Raw genomic sequence first — 17,233 nt, 5'->3', positions numbered from 1 at the left:
ACAACAACAACAACAACAACAACTACAACAACAGTTCTAACATTTTGGGTAATGTTACATCAACATACCCTATGTAAAAAGAAAAATGCAATGACATTGAAAAATACAATGTCATTGTATTGAATCAAAAGTTCCTCTTTCTTACTTTCTTACAGTTGTAGGGTACACTATAATCTATGGTACACAAGTGAATTAGAACTAGCCATTGATGACTGGCAAACCAATGAACAATTTATTACTTGGGTAATGGATTGCTGAGCACAAAGTAACAACATGGAGTCTCTCCCTGATGACTAAGCATTGTGTCCTAACTCTCAGCTCTCAGCCGTTCCACTCAGCTGATGTACAGGAACTTTGGGGGGGAGTGGTCCAGAAGGAAACAGAGCCGAGCTGACATGAGTACACACCTTAGACTGTGGAGATAATAGATCTTCTGAAAGGACAGTTCTGTTCATCCGTAATGTACTGTAGCTCCATTAATGTACTCAAATCAGCAATAAAGATTATCCCATCTGTTTGAAGAATGAGACTAATCTAATTAATCAAAACCCACTGTACCCTACCCAGAGAGAGGGAGAGAGAGAGAGAGAGAGAGAGAGAGAGAGAGAGAGAGAGAGAGAGAGAGAGAGCGAGATAGAGAGAGAGCGAGAGAGAGAGAGAGAGAGAGAGAGAGAGAGAGAGAGAGAGAGAGAGAGAGAGAGAGAGAGAGAGAGAGAGAGAAAGAAGGAGAAGGGGTGGGTGGGGTTAAAATATTAAACAGGGGGCATCATCATTGAGGGATTAAAAAAAAATTGAGGATGAACATAAATTCTTACTGAGGTCGGAAAACTTGCTGGTAAGAGCAAACCTAATAATTGTGCTTAGTGTGATAATGTAGTAGTTTTGAAGCATGAGCAAAAACTGAGATGACATACAAGATGACATACCCTCTTCTGTAAAGAAATGAGTCGCCAGTGTTAAAATCAGGCCCACATGAGTGAAACTCATTTTCGTTGGGCTGAATACCGCGATTAGATTAGATTAGATTCTATTTTACAACCAAAAGGAGTGCAAAGGAACAGTAAAGTGAGGGGATTATTCACTTCAGAAATTAAGCAACTTTCTGTATTGAGTCCGGAAGGACTGTTCCTGATTATGGTAATCTGTTGTACAATAATGAATAATATCATATCATGTCAAACCTTTATTTAAATGTTGTATTCCATTCACAATGGGGATCATCAATCAGATTTGTCACTAACTGCAAAGTCTGCAGTTGAATGTTGTATTACAAAGTGGGTGGTAGCTGTCTATGCATACAGTAGGTTCCGCTACTGGTATACCTTCAACTATCAGGCTGGAAAAGCTATACTTTTATACAAATTACATTTTGCTCAAGTATTGTACTATTTTCTATTTGTACTATTTTCATTTGAGGGAACTTTATACCTTTAAAACGTAAAATGTCCACCCCATTACATTTTCTGTAATACTTGCAACAGTAACTTTTGATGAAGGGTTTTGCAAATGATCTACTTTTTAACTGTGAGCCAGCCAGTGTAAAGAGGACACCAGGGCAAACACAATTTAAAATGTGTATGTTCCCTCCTTGTTTATCGTTTGTCCTGCCTGTACAGTATGTTCTTTCTATGCAGTTTTTTTTAATCCTCTATCTCAATGGAAATAACATGGTTAAATAAAAACCCATCAATCTCTATCTATCCTTCTCACTGCAGCCAAAGAGTGATATAACATGAAACCCTTCAGAATGGCCATATCCTCCTTTGTTTGGGAATTCAATATAGCCTACCACGAATAGCTGACAAACTCAATTCTCTGCTCAGGCCCAAGTGGGCATCCTATTATTTATTCCCAGTCTGATCTGTGCTCTGCTGTGAGTGACACTGGCATATGATTAGCATTTACAGCTGATGGAAGAGGTGGTGCCCCTCTCTAAAAGTAAGCTTGTCAAGTGTCCTCATTATATAAAGAGACATGTTGTAAATAACTGGACTCACTTGACAACTATAGGATAAATTGGAAGATACATTTTCCATATGGACATTTACCAGATCCCAGCAATTACATAGCAATTTAGTTGAATCGGGATTTTTGGAGATGGCACTATGCAACAGATCAGTAACTTTGATAGAGTCAACATGCACATTTTTCATTACAGTATAATTTATTTTCTGTAAATAGAAACATCACAAAACTATCACAAGGAACTGTAGTTTAGGCTCTACAGTGCAGTTTAGATCCAGTAGTTACGAGGTTTATGAGTATGGAACCTCATTTAACCATGATTTTCAGTTAGCATCCACAAACACGTCATGTGCTAGTGGCTTTGTGCATCCAACCCACCCACCCACCCATTCACCCACTCACTCAATAGGGCTACATGAATAATGGGTAATTTGCTCATCCATGGTCATTGACTTGCTCTATATCCCTATTACCTCTATTGCTTTTTGTCTCTGGGAGCAGAAAATCAAAGGACAAAAATGACAACAACATGCACATCTTTGCATAAATCAATTACTTGCACAGTCAATAACAGATGAAGCTTTGAATGGAATAGATTTCCTAGGAACAGAATCTAAACCTATCCTTGTGCCCTAATAAGCCCAGTGTTGTGTTCTTAGGAATGTAGTTGCTGTTATAGCACCTTTACTGCAAGAGGTATATGCTTAGCAATAGAAAGAAAACAGAACACCTAAGAGTAAGAATCAAGACAAGACACATGCAGGCATGCATGGGTCTCTATTGCTATCAAATGCAGCAAGCTTTCCAGAGGATTTGCATCTCCCTCTGTAAAAGCACTGGAAGAAAAACTATCTGTCTCAGTTTAGCAGACAGGCAATTTCTAGCCACCACCTAAATGAGCAAGGAAGACAATTGAGTGCCAGGCTTCACGGCTTCACACGCACGCACACGCACGCGCACGCACGCACACACACACACACACACACACACACACACACACACACACACACACACACACACACACACACACACACACACACACACACACACACACACACACACACACACACACACACACACACACACACACACACACACACACACACACACACACACACACACGTCTTGTCTTGATTCTTACTCTTAGGTGTTCTGTTTTCTTTCTATTGCTAAGCCTATACCTCTTGCAGTAAAGGTGCTATAACAGCAACTACATTCCTAAGAACTCAACACTGTGGGCTTATTAGGGCATTATAGTAACATTAAAGGGAAGCACCACCCAAATTAAGAATGCCAATTTTATTTCCACAGCCAATCAATATTTGTGAATATGAGCTACTCTCTCCCAAAGCCAGAAACCAGAAAAGTAAGACTCAAACACGTGATGTCATCAGGTATAAAGGCTGGAGCTCCTCCATAGACAATGAATGGGGGTCTAATTATGTGGGCCCACATACTCTTTGCTTTCTTTTCTATACTGAGATGAGCTTTATTCTATCGTAGTGTTCTCAGTTCTGAAACAGAAAATATACCCAGATACTCAGCACATTCCCCTGGGTGCTCTCAGCGACATCTATAACATCTTTCCCAATCCATTGTCTATGGCGCCGCTCCAGACCCTTTCACTACCACACTACAATAGGTTAACCCTTTCCCTACCACACTACAGATGGTTAACCCTTTGTCGTGCGGCAGTGAAAGGGTTAACCTTCTGTATTGTCACAGTGAAAGGGTTAACCCTTTGGTAGTGTGATAGTGATACCTGAGGACATCACACATTTTCGTTTTAGCACTAGATTTTGGATTTGGTAGAGAATTGTTTATTTTCACTAATGTCTTAACCCATTCTCTGCCACCACTTTGATCATCTTATACCATTCTCTGCCAGTACTGTAAGTCTATGGAGATGTTCACCTTCTTTGCAGGGCTATAACTTTTTTAATTGTATTGCTAAATTGACATTACTATGGCCCATTCAACATCGATTATATATCGTTCAGGATGTAGGAACGTTTTACTTTTTCATTCACACATTCATACGAAAATACCGTCTAGTAAGGCTGAGCCCGAACGTTCGAACGTTCGTTCGTTATGCTGACATTCTGACTTTAATTAATGGGTTCGAACGTTCGGTGAAAAAAAAATAAAGGAGGCGCGCGGGGTTGAGGCGATGTGAAGAGGCGAGTCCCCCGCGGCGCTCGGCTCAACCAGTATGGTCTGCCGGGCTGTAGCTGGATACTATTGTCTCAACCAGAGCTCTCAACCAATGCAATAGAACAATTTTGATTGACAGGCGATTCTGCCAATTACGTCACACCGCTTGCACCCGCCTCTGCTGTTACCACCAATCAGCAAGCGTTTATTAGTTTTTTACTTCCGGCAATACCGCCATTGATCTGCTTGCGAGAAGCACAACAGACTTACCGTAGCTAATACGTTAGCTCCCCTGCCGAGAACGTAGATGAGGATGACCAAACGAGGCATAATGATTTTACTGCAACGAATGTTATAATAAAACAAAGCCTTTCTATACATGTGTCTGATTGAAAACTTTATTAACAGACTGCAGAATGGACACAACTCAGGGCTCTATGAGCAACGGGTAAATAATATGCTGATGTTATTGAACGTGTAACACTAACTATATAACGTTAATGCCACAAAACGAATGCCTTTGTTTATCTAGCCCCTTACGTGACTGCGGTGTGCAAGGGCTATTGTTTATCATAAGTAGTTTGATTGATTGATTGAAAAGTTTATTAACAGATTGCAGAATGGGTACAGTACAGTACAGCTCAGTACATACAATTGTTAAGGGGATGCAGACCAGAGAAAGACTTTCGTCTTGTTTACATCAGGGTCCCCCATTTTCAATTCATCATAACATAATATGACATACATGACATACAGATAGACAGTACTGCTACATCTATACATTTATGACATATCAGATTTGCAAATACAGTACTGTTTGTGATACAAAAGTGTCCAGAAAAAGAGTGTATATACATTTGGCATAGAAACTGTACATTTGAGGAGGTTGGGTGGGTGGGGTGGGGTTGGGTGGGTGGGTGAGGGCTGTACATTGGAGGTGGGGGGGGGGGGGGGGGGGGGGTTGGGTAGGGGACACACACACATTTTACACTGTACATTGGAATACTGACAAAGCCTTACTTGGTCATTTACTGTACAACTAGGTTAGGACATTTGTAGGGGCCAGTTTCGAATTGCAGTCTCACGTAGGTGTTTTTTGAGAGTGTTTTTGAAAGTGGGTAGTGATTCACATTCCTTTACAGCTTTAGGTAGGGCGTTCCACATTGATGTGGCATAATTGCGAAACGTGTTTAGTCCCTTGTTTGAGCCGAATCTGGGTTTTACATGATTTGTGGAGCTCCCTCTGGTGTTGTAAGTAAGTAAGTATTTATAAAGCACCTTTCATACATGTCATGTAGCTCAAAGTGCTGTACACAAATATAGGCATATATAACGATAAAAGCAATAAAGTCACAGTGATCAGTTAAGATCAATGTTAAAAAAAAAAAAAAAAAAAAATAATAATAATAATAATAATAATAATAATAATAATAATAATAATAATAATAATAATAATAATAATAATAATAATAATAATAATAATAATAATAATAATAATAATAATAATAATAATAATAGTAACGTAAAAATGAAAATAACGTAAAAACAGTCTTGCTTACCAGTTTGGGAGAACAGGTCCGCACAAACATGTCCGCTCAGTAGCAACCGGAAGTGCACTAAACCAATGCACTTGTATGGTAGGTAGCAATGTTTAGCTCTTATAACGCTAGTGTAGTTATGTTTTTATCAGTGGTCATAGTTGGGTCCATAGTGCTTTACCAAGTCCCATGGATCCATCAGTGGCCGTGTATTGTGTGCGTATGTACCCGTTCCCTCATGTGGTCAGTGGCCAGAGTTGGGTCCACAGGACTTATCCAAGCCCCATGGACCCATCAGTGGCCGCGTCTTGTGTGCGTATGTACCCGTTCCCTCATCTAAAGAGTTGGGTCCACAAGACTTTTCCAAGCCTCATGGATCCATCAGGTTTTTCCAAGCCATAACTATTTGTAAGCTAGACTGTATAGGTACGTTTTTAATTTTCCTTTAAAAATGTGTATGGAGCTGGCGTTTCTGATGTGTGTTGGTAGTGTGTTCCATAGTTTTGGGGCATAGTTGGCAAATGCCATACTTCCTATCCTCTTTTGGTTTCTGGGCGTGTCTAGTAAACCTGTAGTGGATGACCATAGCGTTCTTGAGGGCAGATAACTAACTAGGGAATTTGCTATGTATTTTGGGCCTTGCTCATTAAGAGCTTTATATGTTAGGAAAAGGACCTTAAAATCAATTCTATGAGTTATTGGAAGCCAGTGCAGAGTGGCCAGGACTGGAGTGATATGTTCTCTTCTCCTTGTAGTTCTGTTTCGTTAAGGGGCTCTGCTTGGCATCACACTGCACTTCCTCGCGTACGTGCACGCGCACTGAATAAATTCCACAAATGTACCTTTAATACCAGTATTAGTCTGACCACACCCCTCATCAGCTTACCTTCATAAGCAGGTGTGTGGTCACCTGCTCTCCTCCTTCTCGCTTTCACCACAAGAAAGTGCCTCGGTAGTACCCCACTTGACGTGTTGTTAGTGGAGAAAACATTTTGTTTACAAGGAAGGAGATACGTTGACATCATATCTTTATTTTCTCTCTCACTATTTTCGAGAAAATACGGCGATATTGTCTTCGTACTGGAGTGTCTAGAAGATGATGATCATTCTAAAAACCCTTTACCGGTTTTCGTATTGGGAGCACGCCGCTGCATGCTTCTCAACTGCAGTTCCTTGCTGTGTTTGTTGGGGTGAAACCTGTCAAGCCACAGCTGAACTGTCGGACATGCCGCTGTTGTGAGAAGCGGTGCGTTCCAGGTTGGGTGAGTAGTGTTTTGCTGGCAGGCTCCACTTGTCTGTTAGTGCTATGGGGGCTACTTGACAATGTTTATGGAAACCGGCCCCAGGCTAGGGTCCTTTGTTCAGCCACCTAGGCGACAGAAGGCCTTGGTCTGAAGACCATTATAGTTTTAACTAGGGGGCCGCGACCATTAACACTGGTGATCCCTGTGTGTTTTGGACGAGTGGATTCTCTCTGTCACCGTGTTAAGGCCCCATCTTTCATATCCAAATGAGAGTATTCCTTCACGAGGGGATATGTGCATGGATGTGCGATAGCGGCAGATCCATGTTCAAAGTCAGCTACACAGGCCAGTTGGTATTGTGCTGATTCCGTCGGGTGTTGGTAAAATCACCGTTGTGAAGCGGTGTTGACATCTTGTTTTCTCTTTTCTCTTAAAAAGTGAGGAGAGGTTCAGAACGGCGGCCTGTCTGGGTGAGTGTTATGTCATTGTTTACAGGTTCAGTTGATAGCTGCTTAGCTTACGGTTAGCCAGTCAGCTGTTAACTGCTGCGTTAGCCTGCTGGGATCGCTGCATGGCCTGCTCAGGTTGGGCCTACTGTTAGCCAGTCAGCTGTTAGCTGCGGTGCTAGCATGTCGTGATCGCTAGGTAACGTTAGCTTGCTGCTATAGGCCATGGCCTGGCGCGGGGTAGCTTTAGCTTCTCGCGCGCCGCCGTGAGCTCGCTTCTGGTCGCGTGCGCAGTTAGCTCGGCGTCTCGCGAGCAGGAGCAGTAGCACCCGAACGGTTGGAGCGGCCGTTAGCTTGATGCTATTCTGTTGAACGTGCTTTGATTTTAACATGTTTTACACTCTTGACTACGACGTCATCCTTGACAGGGGATGTTTTCGTCGACCCTGCCCTGAGCCAGGACGGCAAGGTTGCATCAACAAAGGACTGTAGTGCGGGTTGGAGCGGCGACGCTGCCCAGTTCGAACAACACAGGAGCGGCTGTGTTCCTACGGTGTCTGTGACTGCACTTCGCTGATCTACGTTCCGGGTAGGAACAGGTTTGACCAGACCTTATAAACACGTCTTCTGGTTTTACTTTTCTAAATGTATTGTGAATAACGATGTTTTTCCCAAAACGTGTGTTGCTGCAGTGCATTTAGGGTACGACGCGGGTTATGTGTGAGCTGTTTTTGTCACTGCCTAGCTTCTCCGTGCAAATCGGGATGTAATGATTTGGTTGTTGTGTGAGAAACATCATGGTGTTTATATGTACCGTGTACTCACAACTAAGGTAACTAACCTATGAAGCTATGCTTGGTGACAAGTGAGTAAAAGAATGTTCTTTTCTCAGCCTGTGATGACAATGAACAGTGTGTTCACATATTAACAGGTTTTCCTGTTTTAACTGGCCGTATTGAGGGTAAAATAAGAGGATTGTGTTTTCCCCCCGGTTCCCTGGGGACTTTTTCATCCTCCTATCAGACATGTTTGTGCACTATTTGTGTCTTTTGTGTGGTAGGGATGCGATGTAACTCTTAGCTTGATTGCTGAGGTTGTGCTAAAACTGCTGGAGAAACTTTATTTTCCTAAAAGAAAAAATGGTTTGGTCGCTGTCGTATGTGCTTAGCAAGGCCTGTGGCCGATACTAATCGAGAATGATGTATTCTCTCATTGTGAAAAACAACGTTCCTCTGTTGAGTGTTTTTGCCATTTTTTGTAGGTGATGATGGGTTGTGTGTGTCATGTGACCTACAACTGGGTTGGACTGGCCACAGAAGCACATGTGTATGTTGGACCGGGGCTCTTAGAGCCCTCTCTATTCTGTGTTTTTCCTTAGTAAAAATCAGATAGCAGGTTAGCTCATGCGCTGTGTGGAGCTGTCAAACGCTTCATAGAGCTGACTATGACTGTGTCATATTCTCTTTTTGTCATTACATCGTATCATGGGTGTGGGGTCGTAAAGGGGTGAACTGGTAACCTTTCCTCTCCCCCTTGTTCTGTCGGTCAGGGGTACACCCCCTGTCCTTCAAGGTTCCCGTCACGTGGCGGTTCGGCACGTTACTGGGGGGGGGGGGGGAGGGAGTTCCTGGTCCCACGGCCTGGTATATTGGGCGTGTGCACCGCAGGAATTCCCCCGCCATAGAGTACGTCACCGTGCGCGTCTCTGTTGGTAGGACTTCCGTGTGCTGTTCAGGTCCATGTGATGGATCTGTTTCAGGGGGGTGGTCAGGGCTCCTCCTCACCAAGCGCCTATTCGGGCCTTCTGTGAGTTCGGACTCCTTCTTCCATGTGAGGGAGCCTCCATCAGAGTACAGAGCCTTCCTCCTCAGATTGTCAAAGTGAGTGGACCCTCTAGAAGGGTCCTATTCTATTGTATATGTATTCGATTCAATTCGATTTTTTAGTGTGTATGGGTTCAGTGCCTCTTCCCCGGAGAGCCCTAAAACCAATTTTTTACATGGCTCAAGGTGCAATATATTCTTTTCAATCTGTACAGCTCGCGTGGGAAGTCTCTCTGGGGATCCCCGTCTCCTTCCTATGGGAGGGTGGTGGGATGTAAAAATGTGAACATTTTTTACCCCGGCTGTGTAGACTGGGATACATACTGTTGATGCTTCCTTCTTTTCTATTCAAAAAGTTTTGGAGTTAGGGAGTGTCACACCCCTCTTGTCGTTCCCCTGGGCACCTTGGGGATTCAATGACAGGTCTAAATAGCCTGTTCATTGATGGGGGTGTGTCCCGACGCACGTATAGTGCTAGCTCGCTGTAACCAGGCGACTGACTGGCACGCCTTGGTTGCTTGTGGTTGAAACGGCGTTTTTATAAAGCAACTGAGATGGGGGTTTTTCCTCTTCCGACGACCAAATCCCTCGACCTGGGTTGGTTTTTTCGACGAATTCTCGTTCATGTCTGGGGGTTGATGACGGAATGGATCTGAACATATGTAGAGGGGTCTCACGCCCTTGGGGTGGGCCACCAGGCGCGGTTCGGCCGAACGTCTGGGTGGCGCCTTCTTTTTCATGTTAAGATCGACACGCATATCTGCCCTTTCTCCTGGAGTTGGCATGTCGGCGTGGTTAGGGCACGGGACTGGTTCTGGTCACGCTGGACCGGATCAGTTGAACCCGTTGTCCGCCGGGGCTGCAGATCTGCTGTTCTGGTACCCTGAGGGACTTGGGCTTTTTTCAGGGGGAAAAATGCCAGGTCGGTCCGGGTGTCACAGGGTTACGCTATGGAGACCCTGGTTGGGTACGTTTTTACTCAGCACTGTCGTAATGGCTTACGGCCATGCCAACCTGTACGCGCTCGATCTCGTCGGATCTTGGCCGCTACACAGGTTGGTCCTGGTTAGTACTTGGTTGGGAGACCGCCTGGGAATACCAAGTACGGTGTGCTTAGGGGCTGGTTCTCCATTATTTTTCGCTCCTCTCTCACGCATGGCGAAGAGGGGCCTGTTGGGGGTGGTCTTTGACCTCCTCTGGTGACCCTGTGCTTCCCGTATCGCCAGGCCCGGTCCGAGGTAATGTTCGTCGACCCGTAGGCCTGGGTTAACCCTTTTTTGAAAACTGAGACACTTGTACTGCGGTATAGCCGGTGTATACCCGCAGGTGTGTTTTGGAGTTTTTTTCTTGAGGGGTTATAGGAACAACCACCGCTTTGGGTAACACCAAGGTGGTTGATTCCCTGGTGTGTTGGAGCAGTGTCAACTCCCGGGTTACCCGGTTGAGGGTGCCCCTGCACGTTCATGACGTCTGCCAATCGTGTCAGCCTTCTCTGCCTCAACCCCTCTGGGTGGGGGTTTTTAAATGGAGGCTTGGTCATGCAACGACGCCAGCATACGCCCCTTCCGCCGGGGCAGCTGTGTTCAGCTGTCCCCTCTGGCGCCTGTCTCGTCCGCAGTCTCCAGGCTAGGGTTAACAGCCTGTTGCCTGGTTTTTCCCCGGTGCGCTGCCTGCTTCCGTTGGTTAACCTTTTTTGTGTGCTTACGGCCATGCTGACTGCCTGTTCTGCAGGGTCAGTGTGCCAGGCGGTGTACTATTGGGGGGACAGGGCCCGCTCGGCTTACGGCCGTACCGACCTGAACACGCCCGATCTCGTCCGATCTCGGAAGCTAAGCAGGTTCTGGCCTGGTTAGTACTTGGTTGGGATACCGCCTGGGAATACCAGGTGCAGTAACTGAGGGGCCTTTGTCCGAATACGCTGGCGATGTGGGGGGCGGGGCACTACGTGCCCACCTGGTGGGGTCTTGATGCTGGCATCATGGACTTCTCCGGGCCCCCATTCCAGGGAGTCCAGTCCTTTTGGTGGGTCTGGGTCTTCCTTCGCGCTCCGCTGCTACGGCCTTGCCACGGGGTTGGGTTTGCCCTTGACCCCGTGATTCTGGGGGCAGTAACGAGGTTGTTCCTCCGTTCGTTCCCGGGTGGCATGCGGGTTGTGCGTGTGTGTAGTCGTGGGGTCAAGCCACGGTCTGCTCACCCTGTGCGTTGAGTTGCTTGAGTGCCTCTTCGCACGGTCGGGTCCGTCGCCTTCCCGTGAAGCCCCTAATAGGGGGGATACCCTCCATTAGGGGGGGTCGGGGGGGCTCGGCCCTCCCTGTTCTGATGGTTTTGGGGGGCTGTCAGCGGGGTGTATTTGTCAGCCAGCGGCTCCGCTTGGCCTCCCCTTGTGCAGTGTGATGCCAAGCAGAGCCCCTTAACGAAACAGAACGTTAGGTTATGGCTATAACCTAAGGTAAGCTGATGAGGGGTGTGGTCAGACTAATACTGGTATTAAAGGTACATTTGTGGAATTTATTCAGTGCGCGTGCACGTACGCGAGGAAGTGCAGTGTGATGCCAAGCGTCACCCCTAACTAACAGAACTTGGTTATAGCCATAACCTAACGTTAGTAATCGAGCTGCAGAGTTTTGGATAAGCTGAAGCTTCCCAATGGTTGCTTTGGGAAGACCAGTGAACAGTGCATTACAATAGTCAAGCCGACTTGATACAAAAGCATGAATAAGTTTCTTATTTACGAAAGGTCTTACTTTCGCTATGTTTCTTAGGTGGAAGAATGACGTTTTCATGGCCTTATTTATATGAGACTTAAAGGTCAGGTCTGAGTCCAAGATGACACCTAGGCTTGTAACCTCAGTCTTTACATAGGATGACAGACTCCCCAGGTTTTCACACAGCACTTCCCTTTTCGCTTTTGGGCCGATCAATCGGATTTCGGTCTTGCTTTCGTTTAATTTTAGGAAGTTATTGTTCATCCACTTGTTTATTGCTAACAGACAATTTGTAATGGACTGTATGGCTGTAGTGTTATTTGGTTCTGCGGAGATATATAGTTGTGTATCATCAGCATAACTATGGAAGCATACATTGTGGTCTCGAATGATGTCCCCGAGGGGCAGCATATATAGTGAGAAGAGTAATGGACCAAGGCAGCTTCCTTGTGCAACTCCAAAGCTGCTGTCATGTTCCTCGGATACATTGTCTCCAAGCTTAACATAGAACCTTCTCCCCTTAATGTATGTTATGAGCCAATTTAGTACATGATCGGAAAAGCCAACCAGTCTTTCAAGACGACTGATCAAGATATTATGGTCAATCGTATCGAACGCTGCACTAAGGTCCAATAGGACAAGAATTGAGACTTTGCCAGCATCGGAGTTTAGCCTGAGGTCGCTAACTATTTTGGTAAGGGCAGTTTCAGTGCTGTGATTTGTTCTGAAACCTGATTGTAATTCCTCCATGATGTTATTATCTTTGAGAAAGGAGTTTATTTGTACTGAGACTATCTTTTCTAATATCTTGCTGATAAATGGAAGGTTCGATATTGGCCTATAGCTTTTTAGTTCGTTTACATCTAAGTTTGTTTTCTTTAGTAGTGGTTTTACTACAGCCGTTTTAAATGCATCTGGAAAAGTGCCTGTTTGAAGAGACATATTTATGATTTCAAGGACATGATTTGAGACACTATCGAACACCCGCTTGAGAAATGCTGTTGGTATAGGATCGAGGCAGGAGGTGGCGGAATTACACTCAGAGACAATCTTACAGAGGTCAGGTAATGTAATACATGTGAATTCCCCCATTGTGATCGTGGTATTCACTGACCTTTGTAACTTTGATGCAGTAGCTTGTTTATTTTCTTCTGAGTGCTTTGTTTAATTACATGTTTACATGAACAGCCACCACTGTAAACAACATGTTTTTCACCAATAGACTATGCAATGCCGCCCTCTGTAGGATCTATAATAATAGTACATTTTATAATTTTTTTTTTAAACGAACGTTCAAACGTTCGTTCGATAAACCCTGGCGAACGTTCGAACCCTAAAAACAGGGTTCGGGGACAGCCTTACCGTCTAGACTAGAGTATAAATATGTTTTTATCGTTTTCTGCAGTATTTCCCAGAACGTGAGATATAGGCACAAATGCATAATATTAGATCATCAAATGCAGTTTGATACCGATCGACGCTATATAAAAAATGTCAACTGTACATGGTCCTAAGGGTTATGACTGATCATGCGCGGGTGAACGGAGGGGGGGGGGGGTCGTTTATAATTCCGTGATAGTCGTTAGATGCTTCATGTAGTATACTATGGGTGATATATTGATCAGAGCAGTTTGTATCGAAAATTATAAACAAAAACGCTGAAACTCACGTCAGTCTCCTCGTACCGTTGGGCGATGAGAGTGGAGCAAACAGATCCCAGTTATGTGGTGGGGATCTAGGCGATCCATTTCCGGTTTGTATATTACTAATACAAGCCCAAATCATGTAGATTATTGAGTTATGGCAAAGATCCATATCCACGGTGTGTGTATTGAGTCCTGCGACGATAAACGAGTGGCCGGACGGAATAGGGAGACGCACCGGGATCACAAGAGATCCACTTCCGGTTGCAACTCACCGATCAGCCACCAGGTGGCAGTATTGAAGCGTTGCAGAGTTGTGCTGGCTCACACAGCATCAGACCAGCCTCCGTGATGGAAATATTAATACCATGGCGAAAATATGAAATTATTATCAGAATCACGTCGTACGCCGTTATTGGCAGAATTCGCATGAACTTGAAACGCGTCGTACAACGTTATTGGCGGGGAAAGGGTTAAGACCATAGAAATAGCATGTATGAATTATGAAAATGGCCGTAGTTCCCCTTTAAGATGCTTTCACATTTACAAAGCAGTTCTGACTAAATATAAACAGAGGCTACAATATCTCAATGGATTTACCCAGAACACAATGGCATACCCTATGATGATTACCCATAATATTATTTCAACTTTGAAATCATTACGCTGAAGGGATCTCATTAAACATGTACCAGCAGAATGGGTGTTTCATCAGCATTATGTATGTTTGTCTGCGTCTAGTAAATACAATCATGATTTCTGGACACAAATCAATATGCTTTGCATCCTCTCAACACATGTGGCAAAACAGGCCTAAATCCTCTCAAATCCTGCATCTGCATAAACTCACTCACAATTGTTAAGGTATGTGAGTCCAATTTCAAATAGTTCTACATAATAAACACGCTGTGCATTGTTGCTAGGCCATCAGAGTATCTATCAGCTATCCATAGTCACCCACAACTTGCCATCAGGATGACCGACCAATCAAATAAGCAATATGTCCAAGGCCAGTGTTACGTCACTGCCTGAGGGGTTGGCATGGACACAGTGTGAATGCCTGCACTGCTCGCTCCTCAGATATGATGCATGATGATTATGGCAAAACTTTTAGCTGTGATAAGAGAGTCCCCACCCCCCGCAGAGATAATTAATAACCTCTTTATCACCTTGTCTCTGGTGTACATTTTTACAAACAGAAATAATACGCACATACTGTTATTAACCGAGCATACCTGATGAATACAATACAGTTACATCATTATAAGTAAAGGAATAAAGAGCTACTTTAGAATTCCACAATATTCTCTATTCCATCCTAGCTTCCTTCCTTTACCTCACTTCCCCTCGTCCACGGATCCAGTTCCAAAGTAGGTTTCCCTACCTTAGCATTTTACTCTCCAATCGCAAATTGAAATGAGAGGAGAGGTGAGGACAGAGGGAAAGAGATGTAAGAGAAAACAATCTATCTAGGCCTACCTCCAACTTTTTTTTCTCTCTCTCCGTACAAGCGTTTACCTCAGCTCCATTTGCACTCCAGCAGCGATCAGCCACAGATGCATTAAGGCTGTCTAACGTCCACACCGCACGGACACACAGGGATCTTGAAACAATCTGCAGCCACCATAGTCTAAGAATAGTTGACTTGTTACTCAGGGTGACGATAATCAGAAGACATAAAGACTATCTATTAAAGTTCTTCTCCAAAAGCTCTATTCCAAGCTCTATTCTATGCTGTTTTCAAATTACCTTTACCCTGCCTTAATCTCTACAGAGATTGTTACAGAGACACTTACCAGTCAAATGTAATCTCCCTTGCAGGGTGACCCATCCAATAACGAGAACTGGTCAGGCTCTATAGCGTTTCAGTACAACATCCCCTGATCTCTTCCATAAGCAGAGACTGCAGTCTCCCCTCACTTCTCTCCACTGCAGCACTACTCCCTCTCCCCCCCACCCCTCTCTCTCTCTCTCTCTCTCTCTCTCTCTCTCTCTCTCTCTCTCTCTCTCTCTCTCTCTCTCTCTCTCTCCTATGCACACCATCTCTCCCTTTTCCCACTCCCCCCACCAGCCTCCCTCTCTCAATTCCCTTATTCCCTCTCTGTCTCTTCCTCAACATTCTCTCTCTCTCTCTCTCTCTCTCTCTCTCTCTCTCTCTCTCTCTCTCTCTCTCTCTCTCTCTCTCTCTCTCTCTCTCTCTCTCTCATTTTTCTTTCTCTCCAGCCTCATTTGTGATGCCGCTCACACTGCTGAATGCAGCACGCTACTCTTTGGTCGAGCATCGGAGGGCGATCGTAAAATTATCAATATGCAAAAGCATGCCTGTATGAAGGGATGAGTAGAGACTGTAGGCACGGGGAAAGAGGGAGGGAAGAGGTGGGTGGGGTCTTTGCTCAAATGCAAGAGAAGATGTGCGTCTTGTGAACTCTTTGGGGTCCACTGACTTTACAAAGTCAAACCCCGTTGTTACACATTACAGTACATTGTTTCCCGGTGCTATGTCAGAGTATTTGTTTTGGCTCATGATCCCTACCCACTATCTATATCAGTATCATCATTTACATACACTGTAAGTCTCTAGAGAAATTCTCACTTGTCACCCATCACACGCTCCAATTTAAAATGAACCTCAATGAAGCCAAAACAGATGATATATGCATTCACCTCACGCCTATCCCATGGGAATCTGGTCAACAATGACAGGATGGCAGAGAAATCCCAGAGAGGTACTTCTCCAGTCACAAAATAAATATTACAATACGGATGACTATGGCAATGGCCGTTGTCTTGTGACACAGCTCATATAGACACACCTCAATGTATAGCCTTAATGTTTTGTCCACAGTATTACCTTGTGTGTGAATCATAACTCTGTTCAATTGCATGGGTCTGGTTCTACTTCAATAGACTCATATTTGATCAAAAACATAATTGTATGACTTTGCTGCCCATCCGGACTTATATCGGCTGACACTTTCCCAGTATCCAATCTGCTTCCCCTGCTCTCGCCAAAAACCTCTCTTTCTCTCCTCTCCTGGGGGAATACCTCCATATGTTTGTGTTCGGCTTGCAGCTGTTAGGAGCTGGAGTGGGGATGCTCCTTGGTTTAATGATGCAATGATCTCTTTCTACCAGATGGGGGCAACAATCTGACTATTTGCTGTTGCATGAGAGGAGTCAGTCTTGTACAGTAGGCTATTCTAATTTCTACAGGCTAATTCACAAAAATGCCAAACATTTTTAAATTGTATTCATGTCACACAGTCCACACAAATGTATTTGTACCAACATACTGTAACTTATGCCCAGTCATTTGTATCTTTCTTTTTTCCAGCTGAAGAGGATTTTAAGGTAATGGTAGGTTTTAGATGTAAAGCTGCAGTAGGCAACTTTGGAGAAATTAGCAAGAGTGAGAGTGCAAGAGTGGTTTCCTGGGCACCTACAGGAAGATGTAAATAATTTTCTTTCTTTTCTGCTTGTGTCCATGTAATCATTAGTTAGGACAGCGTATATTGCATCAGGTGCTGTTTTACAAAACGATGTAACTCTAAATTACCATTGCTGGTATTTAAAATTCCTCTGTACTTATATTATTATCAGGTGTTACTTTACAAAATATTGGAACTCTAAATGGCCATTGCTGGTATTTAAAATAATTCTGTAAATTTAGAATTTTTATTGTTGCTGTTTGAAAGTGCCAACAACATCATAGTTT

This window comes from Notolepis coatsorum, assembly GCF_963971535.1.
Source record: "Notolepis coatsorum genome assembly, chromosome: 6".
Taxonomy (NCBI): domain Eukaryota; kingdom Metazoa; phylum Chordata; class Actinopteri; order Aulopiformes; family Paralepididae; genus Notolepis; species Notolepis coatsorum.
This window is presented reverse-complemented; position numbering follows the sequence as displayed.